Raw genomic sequence first — 13,970 nt, 5'->3', positions numbered from 1 at the left:
CTTTGCACAAGCTAGTTAATTCTCGGCCAAGACGGCCAGTCATGCCCACCTCTGCCAAGAATTTGAGAATCCAGCCTATGTGCAGCAGCCCTCTCCCAATGTGATGTGTGGTGGCGTGAGATCAAGGCCAAGGCCATTGTTCTCCTCCTTACCCATCCTGCTTCATTGTGTGTGCTGTGCTGTCGCCCCTCCTCTCCCTCCCATTTTAATACAACCCATAATTGTCATCAGAAATATTCCTCGTTACAGTGTGCTGTTCAGTATCTGTGAAAACTATCTTCCAAAGCAAGCATTGCCACTTGGGGGCTAGAGCTTTTCACAAAGCTGGTAGAAATATCAGTACTGGTTAAACAGTGTTTGTAGACTGGATAGGAGCTCCTGAAGCAGCCAGCAGCCCTGAAGAATTTTAATAAAGCCTAGTACACACATCCAATTTTGATTGGCCAATTTTACCATGAACTATGAGAGCTTAGAGTCTGTTGTCCCTCATACTACATGGAGGTGGTAAAATTAGTTAGTGATTGGCCAATCACAATTGGATGTGTGTTTGCACCTTTAGGGCTTGATTCACTAACCAGCGCTAAGCCGGTTAGTGTGCCTTATCTGAGATTAGTGTGCCTTATCTGAGTTAGTGTTCCTTATCTGAGTTAGTGTGCCTTATCTGAGTTAGTGTGCCTTATCTGAGATTAGTGTGCCTTATCTGAGGTTAGTGTGTCGTATCTGAGTTAGTGTGCCTTATCTGAGTTAGTGTGCCTTAGCTGAGGTTAGTGTGCCTTATCTGAGTTAGTGTGCCTTATCTGAGGTTAGAGTGTCTTAACTGAGGTTAGAGTGCCTTATCTGAGATTAGTGTGCCTTATCTGAGTTAGTGTTCCTTATCTGAGTTAGTGTGCCTTATCTGAGTTAGTGTGCCTTATCTGAGATTAGTGTGCCTTATCTGAGGTTAGTGTGTCGTATCTGAGTTAGTGTGCCTTATCTGAGTTAGTGTGCCTTAGCTGAGGTTAGTGTGCCTTATCTGAGTTAGTGTGCCTTATCTGAGGTTAGAGTGTCTTAACTGAGGTTAGTGTGCCTTATCTGAGTTAGTGTGCCTTATCTGAGGTTAGTGTGCCTTATCTGAGTGAGAGGGATAGGAAGGCTGCCATATTGATTTCCTTTAACTCAGATAAGGCACACTAACCTCAGATAAGGCACACTAACCTCAGATAAGGTTAGCGCAGTAGTTTGTGCCCACTAAATGATAAGGCTCACTAACCGGCTTAGTGGCGGTTAGTGAATCAAGGCTCTAATATGTGTGGTGGCACCATTTAGTGTTATAGTTGTAGTGCACACAGTAATATGTTTGCACACAAACACAAAATAGTAAGACAGTGAAACATAAATAAAATGAGGACGTATCCTCTGCTTTCTGCTTTATTTAGAATTATGACATTTTCTCAGATGTCTTTATTTTCCAAGTATAAAGAGACTGTTTTCTGCTAAGTCTTCTTCTATTCCGTGCACAGCGTGGCTGTGGTAGGGATGCTAGAAACACTCATAGATTATGTTATATAAGAGGAAATAAATTGTTCCAGTCAGGGGCTGAGAGAAATAATGAACAAGTAGTAGGACATGCTTTGAACAGACTTCTTCACTTCTGCAATGAACAGATGGAGCATTAAATTGCATCAAATTGCATTAAACTGCACATGAATAGGTTTACATCCCGGAAAAGCAATGCATAAAAATAGTTAGAACTTCCTAAATAAAATGCAAATCAAAACACTGGAGTTGACTTTCATTCTATGAATAGAGATGTTCTTTATGTAACAAAAGCCTGCTGCATATATCTGTCAGAATTCTGCAAAATTCTTTGTTAATGTTGGTTCAACCTGACCAATGATAATCCAATTCATACTGCAGTGGAGAGAGATCCTTTCTTCCTTACTACAGCTTGGTTAATATGGGCAAAAGATATGCAACTTTCTTCACATTTTGCAAAATTAACTTTATAAAATGTGAAACCCTGAGAGTGATATGGAAAAGCCTACATTTGCCAAAACAGGCGATTGTACATTTATTAAATATAAAATGGCCATGCTCCGCCTTCTTCTGCTACTGTCTTCATCTGCATATTCCTTTCTTCTTCTGTCTTCTGGTAATCTACTGTCTTTATTATTATTATTTAGTATTTATATAGTGACATCTGCAGTACAGAGTATATTGTCTTGTCTTGTCACTTAAAGGAAACCTGAGAGAAAAGATATAAAAGTTTTATACATACTTGCGTCTTCCTTCGCCTCCTTGTTCTCCCAGTAGAAGCCCCGTTAGTTTGGCCAGTCGGGGTGCCCTGCGCATGCGCAGCATGGCCTTGAGCACCCACCCCGCTCCTGTCTCTGGGTGCATCCTGCGCAGTACTACTGCATAGGCGCAGAACACTCCCATCCGCGGGAGCGAGACGTGCGTGCGTGGGCGAATTGCGCCTGCACTAACTGGCCCCGACTTGCCAAACTAACGGGGCTTCTACCCGGAGAACAAGGAGGCAGAGGAAGACGGCGAGGGATCGATCGGTGCGGAGGGGGCTGGAGGAAGCCCCAGGAATGTATAAAACTTTTATATCTTTTTCTCTCAGGTACACTATAAGTGTCCCTCAGAGGGGCTCACAATCTAATACCTTCCATAGTCATGGGTCTATGTATGTATCATGTAATGTATGTATCATAGTCTAGTCTTAAATTTTCCTCTAAACATCTCAATTGTTCCAATCACACGGTTAACTGAAGAAGAACGTTATATACAGACGAAGAAAAGAAAATACAGAAGAAATTACAAAAGGCCGAAGTACGCAGAAGAAATGAGTGTAAGGTAGGTTTCCCAAACTCAAGAAACCCCCTTACTGTCAGACTGATCCTTATTGCTCTGTTCCTGTAACGATTGCGGAATCGTCTCCGTGGTCAGCGCACCAGACGTGCGCTGACGCGGCGGATTTCCTCCACAAGCGTATTATTGCGGACACCCAGGCTAGGTGCTATGCACCCGCAGAGGGCAATTCCCACCGGCAGATGGCGCTGTGGAGTGCAGGTGAACACAGCCGCTGCACAGCCACAGATGCCAAATGGGAATTGTACAGATCCGGGACAAGGTACAATCAGGCAGGGCTGGATAGCCCACAGGGAACAGAGCAAAAAGGACAGAACCAATGTGTGCCCACCAAATTAGTCGCCACCCAGCGACGGCGAACACACAACGGCGGAAACGAAGTAGGAAACGCAATCGCAAGAATGGCGATTGCCAATAGCGACACAAGACTGAGCAGGACAGAGCACAAGGGTAGCAAAGGCACAGCAAATCATACAAAGAGAAAGATAAAGAAAATAACAAACGCTAGCTGAACGCGAACACCGCACTCATTCGCAACAGTGCACGCGTTCGTGCGCGGTCTCCGCGTGTTACGCACAACAGAGACAAGCACGCCTAACTAACCAAAGACAGACAAACACGAAACAGAGAACGCTTGCTTAACGGTTACCTCACCGAGCCTACAGCAAGCGTTTAGAATCAGACAAGACAGACACACGAAAACAGGGACAAGCGAGAGATAGGCTCCACAGCACTAGCGAAAAGTGGCTAGCGCGATCCAGTTACAGAGTAGCAGAACAGAAGGATCCCCAGCACTAGCGAAAAGTGGCTAGCGCGATCCCAGAAGACAGAACAGAAGGATCCCCAGCGCTAGCGAAAAGTAGCTAGCGCGATCCCAGGAGACAGAGTAGCAGAACAGAAGGATCCCCAGCGCTAGCGAAAAGTGGCTAGCGCGATCCCAGAAGACAGAACAGAAGGATCCCCAGCGCTAGCGAAAAGTAGCTAGCGTGATCCCAGGAGACAGAACAGAAGGATCCCCAGCACTAGCGCTAGGGCGAGTGCGATCCAAACACACGGCAGACAGAACAGATGAGGTAGGCAGAAACAACCGCTGTTCCAACCTACACTCCAGACTCAATCAGAAGGATCCACAGCCGCTAACACTAGGGCTTGTACGATCCAAACACAAGACAGACGGAACAGGCAAAACAGATAATACAACCTGACTGGACTAGAAGGGGAGCCTAAAGCACCCCCCAGGAATTAACTATACTAGATAGCAATGGCTGACACTCCAGCAGTGTCCATCAGGAACAGACCATGGAAGGGAAATGTCCAGCAAAGCATTCTGGGAGCAGAATGCTTTTATAGTGCCAGTCATCAAAAGAAGGCAGGTAACGGATTTGCATGACTAATGTATGCAAATCCCTCAGCAACACAAGCTGCAAAACTGACAGAAAGTCTCTCTTAAAGAGACCTGCAGAATGCAGACGTGAACAGTGGTCAAAACGCTGCCTGTCTCCACAGGCAGCTGAGCAGAATCTCACAGTACCCCCCCTTCTAGGGTCGAATTCCAGACGACCCTCAAAACTGATATCTCCAAACCATTCTAACAGAAGACTCATGAAGGTCGGGGCAGCCCGACAAGGTCCAATTCCAGAGTCAGTCCACCCGAAACCGACCTCATCGGAAACAGAAGCCACCGAAACATGCCCATCAGTACTACCAGTCTTAGTATAACACCCATCAGGACTGTGAACGCCAGAGAAGAAGCCATCGACACCCTCCAGACAATACCCACCACCTTCCAAGGAGCGTCCGAAAATACCAAACCTGCCACAATACCTGTTCGAAGTGTCCCTTACAACACAAAAGCCACCGTTGATCTTATCCAGGGTACCAAGCAAAATCTCTCCCGGAATCTCCCAGAACCTTTTGAAGCTCAACAGAGATCCCAAGAGGGTAGAACAATCACCAGGCTCACATGGAGAATTACCAAGAACCCCCATGGAACCAATGACAATTCCGGATTCAGAATTACGAGGACACCCATCAAGATCAAGACTTTCAGGGACCACTTCTGGGCATGCAAGCAGGCAGGCCATATCAGAGCATGTCTCCACCGAGGAAGCATCTGAGTACGCTGGTAACCGAGGCACACTTGGGCTTTCTGGGTCACAGAGCACACTGGGGTACACCAGCACAGGAGAAACCTCAGGACATGTCGGGGAACTGCCAACCTCAGAGTCCGGCACGTTAAGACCAAAACTAGTACCGGGCAGAGAATCATCATGAGTGAAGGTCACAGGCACTGGACTTTCAAAAGAAGACTCGGATACAAATTCAGAAATTTCTGTGACAATAATATCATCATTGACTACACAGGCGTGAAGCTCCATCAGAGCTGAAAAGGTAGCCAGCAAGGCTGCAATGCCTACTGAAGAGGGCAACACCTCAGAAGGACTTGGGGGGCAGGAGACGTCTCCTACAAGTTCTGCACCCCTTGGGCGGAACTCGGAGATCTCCAGGAGGTCAGACAGGACCTCACGAACATCCTTTTTCAAGTTTCCTAAGAAGGATTCTGAACTATCCGTGTTACAGGGCAAAGCTTGAACTTTATTTTCTGAACCGGGCAGATGTCCTAGGGAAGGTTCCACCATAAACTGAGACTGAATTTCATCATTAGGACAGGAATACACAGAAATATCTAGTGAAACTAACTCTGGCCTTCTGAGTTTCGTTTCATTGCAGGGAAATTCCTCCATAGCAGTCAAACCAGACTGCAATTCCAAAATAGCAGAGAAACAGATAACAATGTTTGCAATACCTAGACGAGCCTCTAGGGACACTGCAGGAGATTTTAAACAAGGTAATATTGACTCATCCAGATTACTGGGTGGAGAGTCAGTACTTACTTCAGAATCAGACTCGCAAATGTCAATGCGAGTGGACATAATGTCTTTATTCATGATACAGGGCAGGCTCAGAGACATCTTCTCTGGACAGAGCAAAGGTGCTTCAGTATCAGGTTCACAAAACCAAAGTGCTGTCTCATTCTTAGACTCGGCTAACGATGTCGAATCCGAGGAGACAGAACGCAAAATTTGCGAATCCACAATCGCTTTAGGTTGTGAAACCGAACACTCCAAAGACAGGGATTCTGAGGTCTCCAGGCTGGATTGCTGGATCTCAGAAACGCCAGCTGACAATGTACCTTTACAAACGTCACCTGAATGACGTACACGTAATTCATTCAGAATCATTTTCCACATACAAATCAGCGGACTCACAAAGTCAAATTCACACCCCTCTTTTTCTCTTAAGGCGGAAGCATAACTTATACATGCTCTCAAGACAGATTCACTTCTGGCAATGTAGTACTCACAAAACGACTCTGAATCGTTCTCCAATTCATACGACAACGCTTCGAGCTGTTTTTTCTGGAACGGGGGCTCCCATTCACACCTGACTAGGTCTGAGCATTCATACTGAACAATGTTAGGGGAAGTTGTGGCAACAACATGAGGAATCATATTAATTTTACTCTTGAAACTGCATAGTTTGGGAATTTTCCCCATAGCAAGATCATAGATGGAGGATCTTAAAGTAGTACTGAGAGAAGAAGATCTGTTTTTACATGACAAGGGATCCCACAAATCATTGACAAAACTGACACACTCACGCCGATCACAATCGACAGGAACATCTGAGAAACAGGCATCAGATCGCACAGATTTAACCTCTAAACAAACGGGAGAAACTCCATCAGAATTCACGCAGGTGTCCACAGTCGAGGCACATCCATTCGTTTCAGGTCGCACAGTGTCCAAACTCACTTGCTTTACCCCAGAAAGACAGGAATAATCATGTGACAATGGTGTCTCTTTATTGGAAATAATTGGTTGGTGTGTGTGCAATTCGTCCAAAATAGTCTGCCACACATAAATCACCAGATCCACATCACACTCATCACATTCATCAGAATCGATCAAAAGGTACATAGAGTCGAGACAATCATTCAGGTCATCCGCGCTCTTTGCGATATAAAAATCGCAATAGGCTTTCCAATCGAAATCAAACTCTTCCAACAAGGCCCCAATCTCCCATGAGGCAAATGGCGGTTCAAACAACCCAGTATCTAGGTAATCTCCATATGGGTTGGGGTCAGGAACGAGGACAGACTTTTTAACTGCTTTAATGTAGTGTGCGATCCTACCTATAATAGGATCCACATATGCCTTTGCCTCAGGCAATGACATCTGAACAAAATCGAAAGTTCCCTCTGCCCTGGGAATTTTGGTTTGGCTGGACATTCTGTAACGATTGCGGAATCGTCTCCGTGGTCAGCGCACCAGACGTGCGCTGACGCGGCGGATTTCCTCCACAAGCGTATTATTGCGGACACCCAGGCTAGGTGCTATGCACCCGCAGAGGGCAATTCCCACCGGCAGATGGCGCTGTGGAGTGCAGGTGAACACAGCCGCTGCACAGCCACAGATGCCAAATGGGAATTGTACAGATCCGGGACAAGGTACAATCAGGCAGGGCTGGATAGCCCACAGGGAACAGAGCAAAAAGGACAGAACCAATGTGTGCCCACCAAATTAGTCGCCACCCAGCGACGGCGAACACACAACGGCGGAAACGAAGTAGGAAACGCAATCGCAAGAATGGCGATTGCCAATAGCGACACAAGACTGAGCAGGACAGAGCACAAGGGTAGCAAAGGCACAGCAAATCATACAAAGAGAAAGATAAAGAAAATAACAAACGCTAGCTGAACGCGAACACCGCACTCATTCGCAACAGTGCACGCGTTCGTGCGCGGTCTCCGCGTGTTACGCACAACAGAGACAAGCACGCCTAACTAACCAAAGACAGACAAACACGAAACAGAGAACGCTTGCTTAACGGTTACCTCACCGAGCCTACAGCAAGCGTTTAGAATCAGACAAGACAGACACACGAAAACAGGGACAAGCGAGAGATAGGCTCCACAGCACTAGCGAAAAGTGGCTAGCGCGATCCAGTTACAGAGTAGCAGAACAGAAGGATCCCCAGCACTAGCGAAAAGTGGCTAGCGCGATCCCAGAAGACAGAACAGAAGGATCCCCAGCGCTAGCGAAAAGTAGCTAGCACGATCCCAGGAGACAGAGTAGCAGAACAGAAGGATCCCCAGCGCTAGCGAAAAGTGGCTAGCGCGATCCCAGAAGACAGAACAGAAGGATCCCCAGCGCTAGCGAAAAGTAGCTAGCGTGATCCCAGGAGACAGAACAGAAGGATCCCCAGCACTAGCGCTAGGGCGAGTGCGATCCAAACACACGGCAGACAGAACAGATGAGGTAGGCAGAAACAACCGCTGTTCCAACCTACACTCCAGACTCAATCAGAAGGATCCACAGCCGCTAACACTAGGGCTTGTACGATCCAAACACAAGACAGACGGAACAGGCAAAACAGATAATACAACCTGACTGGACTAGAAGGGGAGCCTAAAGCACCCCCCAGGAATTAACTATACTAGATAGCAATGGCTGACACTCCAGCAGTGTCCATCAGGAACAGACCATGGAAGGGAAATGTCCAGCAAAGCATTCTGGGAGCAGAATGCTTTTATAGTGCCAGTCATCAAAAGAAGGCAGGTAACGGATTTGCATGACTAATGTATGCAAATCCCTCAGCAACACAAGCTGCAAAACTGACAGAAAGTCTCTCTTAAAGAGACCTGCAGAATGCAGACGTGAACAGTGGTCAAAACGCTGCCTGTCTCCACAGGCAGCTGAGCAGATTCTCACAGTTCCCTTTTAGTGTCACACAGTCTTCCCCCTTAGTGTTTCCTTGAGGCCCCTTGCACACTTGTGCGCTATGTCGCACTGCGTTACGCTTCCACATGGCATCCCTATAAAGACTTGCACAGTTGTTGCAATGTGATGCACTGTGCCAAAAGTACCAAAATCACCAGAATCCCGGTGCAAACTCTGCAGCATGTTACTGCATGATCCATGCCTACCGGACGGATTATGCAGTAATGCAAGTCAATGGGTGACGCAGTATGTGTGCACGACGGGAGAGCAGTGCAATGCAGCACGCATGTGCAGACCAGCGGGACTCTCAGTAACGTACTTCCTGTCCAGCAGAGAGTATGTCACTAGCTAGGGGGCAGTGATATGCAAATGAACCTGTCAACGCACCGTGGAGCAGGGTCATATGGAGGCAGATTTTTGCGGTGGATCACTCTTTGGTTAGCACACAGATACTGATTAGTAGTGCACATTTCACAATATGTAAAACAAGAATTATCTGCTATTAGATAACAAAAAATGTTCTACAAGTTCAAGGTCAACATTAGCACAGTCCCTATTAGGACTAAGTAGGAATCCTGAAGTTGTGTGCAAATGTGAGATTAGGCAGCAGGCGGCCTTCCGCTGTGGTGGAGTACAGTAGCAATTGCCTGAAAAATTCTACCCCAGCACTTTCAGCTGCAGAGAAACTGCAGGGACAACTGTATAGACATCAGACCATCACCCGAATTGTTCCCCAGGCGACAATAACATTTAGCACTTTTTTTGCACACACTTTCCTCATCCTCCTTTTACTCGTCCTATTATCTTAACCCATTTTTCCCTTTGTTATTTTCCTATTTTACTTCTTTCTGTATTCTTTTTTATCCTTTGCTATCACCAGCTTCTATAGTACTGAAAAACACAACCCAGGCATCATGGAAGTAGGCTCATATATCACTGAAATTTCCTCTTAGCATGAGCTGTTGGTAAATTTCTCACATCTTGGATTCATCTTCAGCATCAAAAATTATATTGTAAAGTAAAATGAGCTGGACAGCTTGCAGCTGTTTTTCTTTAACTGTAGTGGAAATTTCAATAAAACTTATTGACAATAAGATATTTAGAACTCTGTATTTGTGTCTCTAGGCTTAGTCAGCGTTTGCAAAGCAAGCCTGTTCCTTTTATTTATGTATTCCTTCATTGTTTAAAGACCATTTTTGGGCATGATTACAAATATGGCCTCTAACTTCCAACCCCTTTCAACTATCAGATTAAATAATAACATTAAAAAATTGACTTGTATACCTTAAAGTACTTCTGAACCAGAGTAAAAACTGTTACATAAAGCCCATGGTGGGTTAGATTACCTTTGTAGAAATGTTTGGGTGGTGCTCGTTGTCCTTGGCGTCCTCCCCATTCCCCTTCCCTGGTCCTCATAGCTCCCCCACTTCCTGTAAGTTCCACTGAGCGGCGAGGAGCTATTCTGAGGTGTGCAGGCGCAAGTTTCGAGCTGCACCTGTGCAGTGAAAGAAAGCACTTGTGAATAGGTGCTTGCTTTCTCTGTGCTTGTGCAGTTTGGAACTGCCTGCACAGTTCTGATTCATGAGTCATCACTAGGGGGAGCTTCCTGGTTTTCACATTCAACTGGAGGATTCCATCGAATATGAAGAGGACCCCCATGACAATGGGCATCGCCAGGACACTTCTAGAAAGGTAATCTAGCCCAACACAGACTTCAGTCATTTTTTCCCCCAGTTCAGGGGTACTTTAAATGATGCATGAAAAGTGACTACTCTGTCTTTTTCTGTCTTCTGGATTTTCAAAAAATGTCATATAACATAAAGAGCAATAGTTGGCTGCAGGATGTCATTATGGCATATGACATTTTTCATTATTGTTAACAGAGAAAGTATTGGCATATTAGCATGAAAGGAAAGTGTGAGAATAAAGTTAAAATAATCCTGTAGAAGACCGCATGACAGCAGACTAATGTCAAGGATGTATACTGACCTCAGCAGTGCAGGCTGCTTCCAATAATGTGGCTCTACTGAGTCCTGGTGGGTCCTAGCATTTGAACTTTTACCATTCCTTCTCTAAGCCCCATGCCATGCCTCCATCTACCCTCCCCATGCGAGGCATGCCCCCTTCCAGCTTCCTGGTAATGTCATCATCTGGCTTATGCACCAACACCAGGCTGTCATGTGGGAAGCTAGATGGAAGTCCATAGTTCTATTCTTATCTAAATATGGGAACTCTGTAGGTTTCTGAAGATCCCTGTTTGTGACAAAATGCTTTCTCAGTCCAACCCCCCAGCATTCAGAGCCACAATCTATGTACCACCAAACTGAGAGGAGTGCCACAGACCATGGTATCTGAACCAACAGCCGACACAACCTATAAGTTCAGCATGGGAGAGGGCATGGGCACGGACGGATTTCTACTTTTACTGCCCCTAGGCCAAGTATGTTGGGGCTCCCCTTCCATTTGCAGCAACGCCCCTCCTATTTCATGTGCAGCCCCTTCTTCCGTGTGTTCTTTCTTTTATGTACAGCTCCCTTAAAGAGGAATTTCAGCTTAAACAGACATACTGTCATTAAGTTACATTAGTTATGTTAATTAAAATAGATAGGTAATATAATCTCTTACCCACCCTATTTAAAAAGAACAGGCAAATGTTTGTGATTTCATGAGGGCAGCCATCTTTATGGTTGAAAGCAGGTGACAGGGAGCATGAGACACAGTTCCTACTGTCCTGTGTCCTGATCACCCCTCCCAGTTGCTAGGCAATGAGAACAACATCAGAAATCCCATCATGCTTTGCACAGCATCAGGGGAAAATGCCTGGGCAGTTTTCTTTGATAGGGCGGAGCTTAGCTTCTGTGTAGCTAAAAATTAGGCTTTGGTAAGAAAAACAAACTTCTGATGCTGTGAAACTGTTAAAGAAACACCAAGCTTTTTTAGTGCTGCTGAGTAGTTAGTCTGGCGGTTCACTAAGGGAACCAGAGATGAACGATAATGAAAAAATTAAAAAGCTTTTATACATACCTGGGGTTTCCTCCAGCCCCATAAACCTGGATCGCTCCCACGCCGCCATTCTCCGCTTCCTCTATCGCTGGTCCCGGGTCTCGTCACTTCCGGCGGACGCGACCAATTTTCTGCATGCACAGGGGCTCCCGACATACCCTTACGCATGCGGCTGTGCAGTATGCAGCCGCACGCGTAAGGATATGGAGGGAGCCCCTGTGATGCGGACAATTGGCCACGTGCTGACTCCGACTGGCCGAAACTACGGGACCCGGTACCGGCGGATCCAGGCAGCGGAGGACGGCGGCGTGGGAGCGATCCAGGCTTATGGGGCTGGAGGAAGCCCCAGGTATGTATAAAAGCTTTTTAATGGTTCAGCTCTGGTTCTCTTTAAGCATCAGCTTCCCTTTTCTATGTGCAGCCTTCTCTTACATATGCAGCAACCCCATTTCATGTCCAGCCATCCTCCTGGGCTTTAGCTGCCCAAGGCCTAGGCCTTTCCATAAATCCAGCTCTGGGCATGGTAGAGGTCATGTCCCAGACCTGTAAAGCAGGGGTCTGTGCAATAGAAGAGGAGGATATAAGCAATCATATAACTGCTAATGTCAAGCACAGTTTAAAAAGAATCAGTAGCCATTTATAATCATCTGAATTTTGGCTGGGAAACAGCGTTACCAGTGAAGTTTTAGCCTTCTGGTACAGATGTTTGCTTTGTCATTTAATTACATAGTCTTTTCACGGCTCTGTACACTTCAGCTCTCTGGTAGGTTAGGAGGCTCCCCCATAGCAGCTGTCTATTTACTATGTGCCTTTAGAGCAATGTTTGTGTTAAAGTGAATCTCGGGATAAATTAGAGATACCAGTGAGGAGCAGTGGTGGACACAGGCAGCAGTGGGCCCCTGTGCAAAAGTATCAATTGTGGGCCCCCCTGACCTGCGGCGCGCGAAGCGCGCCGCGTCAAAAAATGGGTGTAGCTATAACCTGCGGCGCGCTAAGCGCGCCGCGGCAAAAAATGGGCGTGGATAGAACCTGCGGCGTGTAGCGCCGCGGCAAAAAATGGGCGTGGCAATGACCGGATAAGGGCGGAGCTAACTGTAATTTAAAGTGATCCCGGGGTGAGAGTGATATGGAGGCTGCCATATTTATTTCCTTTTAAACAATACTAGTTGCCTGGCGGCCCTGCTGATCTATTTGGCTGCAGTAATAAACTGAATTACACCAGCAACAAGCATGCAGCTTAATCTTCTCAGTTCTGACAATATTGTCAGAAACCCCTGACCTGCTGCATGCTTGTTCAGGGTCTATGGTTGAAAGAATAAGAGGCAGAGGACCAGAACGGCAACCAGGCAACTGGTATTGCTTAAAAGGAGAGAAATATGGCAGCCTCAATATTATTCTCACCTCAGGTTCCCTTGAAAAGTGCAACGCAAAGACAGTGGGCCCAAGTTTTGGTGACCCTTTCCCCAGAAAATTCACATAATTGTGCAGGTTTTCTCAAGAAAATACACATAATGTGAGCAGATTTGCCCAGAAAATACATTCAATCATGTCGGCAGATTTGCCCAGAAAATACGTGCAATGATGTCGGCAGATATGCCCAGAAAATACGTGCAATGATGTCGGCAGATATGCCCAGAAAATACGTGCAATGATGTCGGCAGATATGCCCAGAAAATACGTGCAATCATGTCGGCAGATATGCCCAGAAAATACGTGCAATCATGTCGGCAGATATGCCCAGAAAATACGTGCAATCATGTCGGCAGATATGCCCAGAAAATACGTGCAATCATGTCGGCAGATATGCCCAGAAAATACCTGCAATCATGTCGGCAGATATGCCCAGAAAATACGTGCAATCATGTCGGCAGATATGCCCAGAAAATACGTGCAATCATGTCGGCAGATATGCCCAGAAAATACCTGCAATCATGTCGGCAGATATGCCCAGAAAATACGTGCAATCATGTCGGCAGATATGCCCAGAAAATACGTGCAATCATGTCGGCAGATATGCCCAGAAAATACGTGCAATCATGTCGGCAGATATGCCCAGAAAATACGTGCAATCATGTCGGCAGATATGCCCAGAAAATACGTGCAATCATGTCGGCAGATATGCCCAGAAAATACCTGCAATCATGTCGGCAGATATGCCCAGAAAATACGTGCAATCATGTCGGCAGATATGCCCAGAAAATACGTGCAATCATGTCGGCAGATATGCCCAGAAAATACGTGCAATCATGTCGGCAGATTTGCCCAGAAAACACATGCAATCATGTAGCAAATTTGCCCAGAACATACATGCAATCATGTGGCAGACCTGCC

General features: G+C 46.2%; 1 protein-coding gene across 11 annotated transcripts in view; it reads left to right on the top strand.

The window, feature by feature from the left end:
* Positions 1 to 13,970, top strand: part of LOC137522035 (uncharacterized) — a 206,247-nt gene that overhangs the window by 4,625 nt on the left and 187,652 nt on the right. For 8 of the 11 annotated variants that reach the window (XR_011022253.1, XR_011022254.1, XM_068242098.1 and 5 more), the window contains exon 2: positions 2,757 to 2,838. The exons of 2 other annotated variants lie outside the window; for them this stretch is intronic. The gene's annotated coding sequence lies outside the window, so the exon portion shown is untranslated. The remainder of the gene's footprint in view (positions 1 to 2,756; positions 2,839 to 13,970) is intronic. One more of the 11 variants, XM_068242073.1, reaches the window with a different exon arrangement.

The sequence above is a fragment of the Hyperolius riggenbachi genome, chromosome 1 (genome assembly GCF_040937935.1).
Source record: "Hyperolius riggenbachi isolate aHypRig1 chromosome 1, aHypRig1.pri, whole genome shotgun sequence".
In the NCBI taxonomy this organism is placed as follows: Eukaryota; Metazoa; Chordata; class Amphibia; order Anura; family Hyperoliidae; genus Hyperolius; species Hyperolius riggenbachi.
This window is presented reverse-complemented; position numbering and strand designations above follow the sequence as displayed.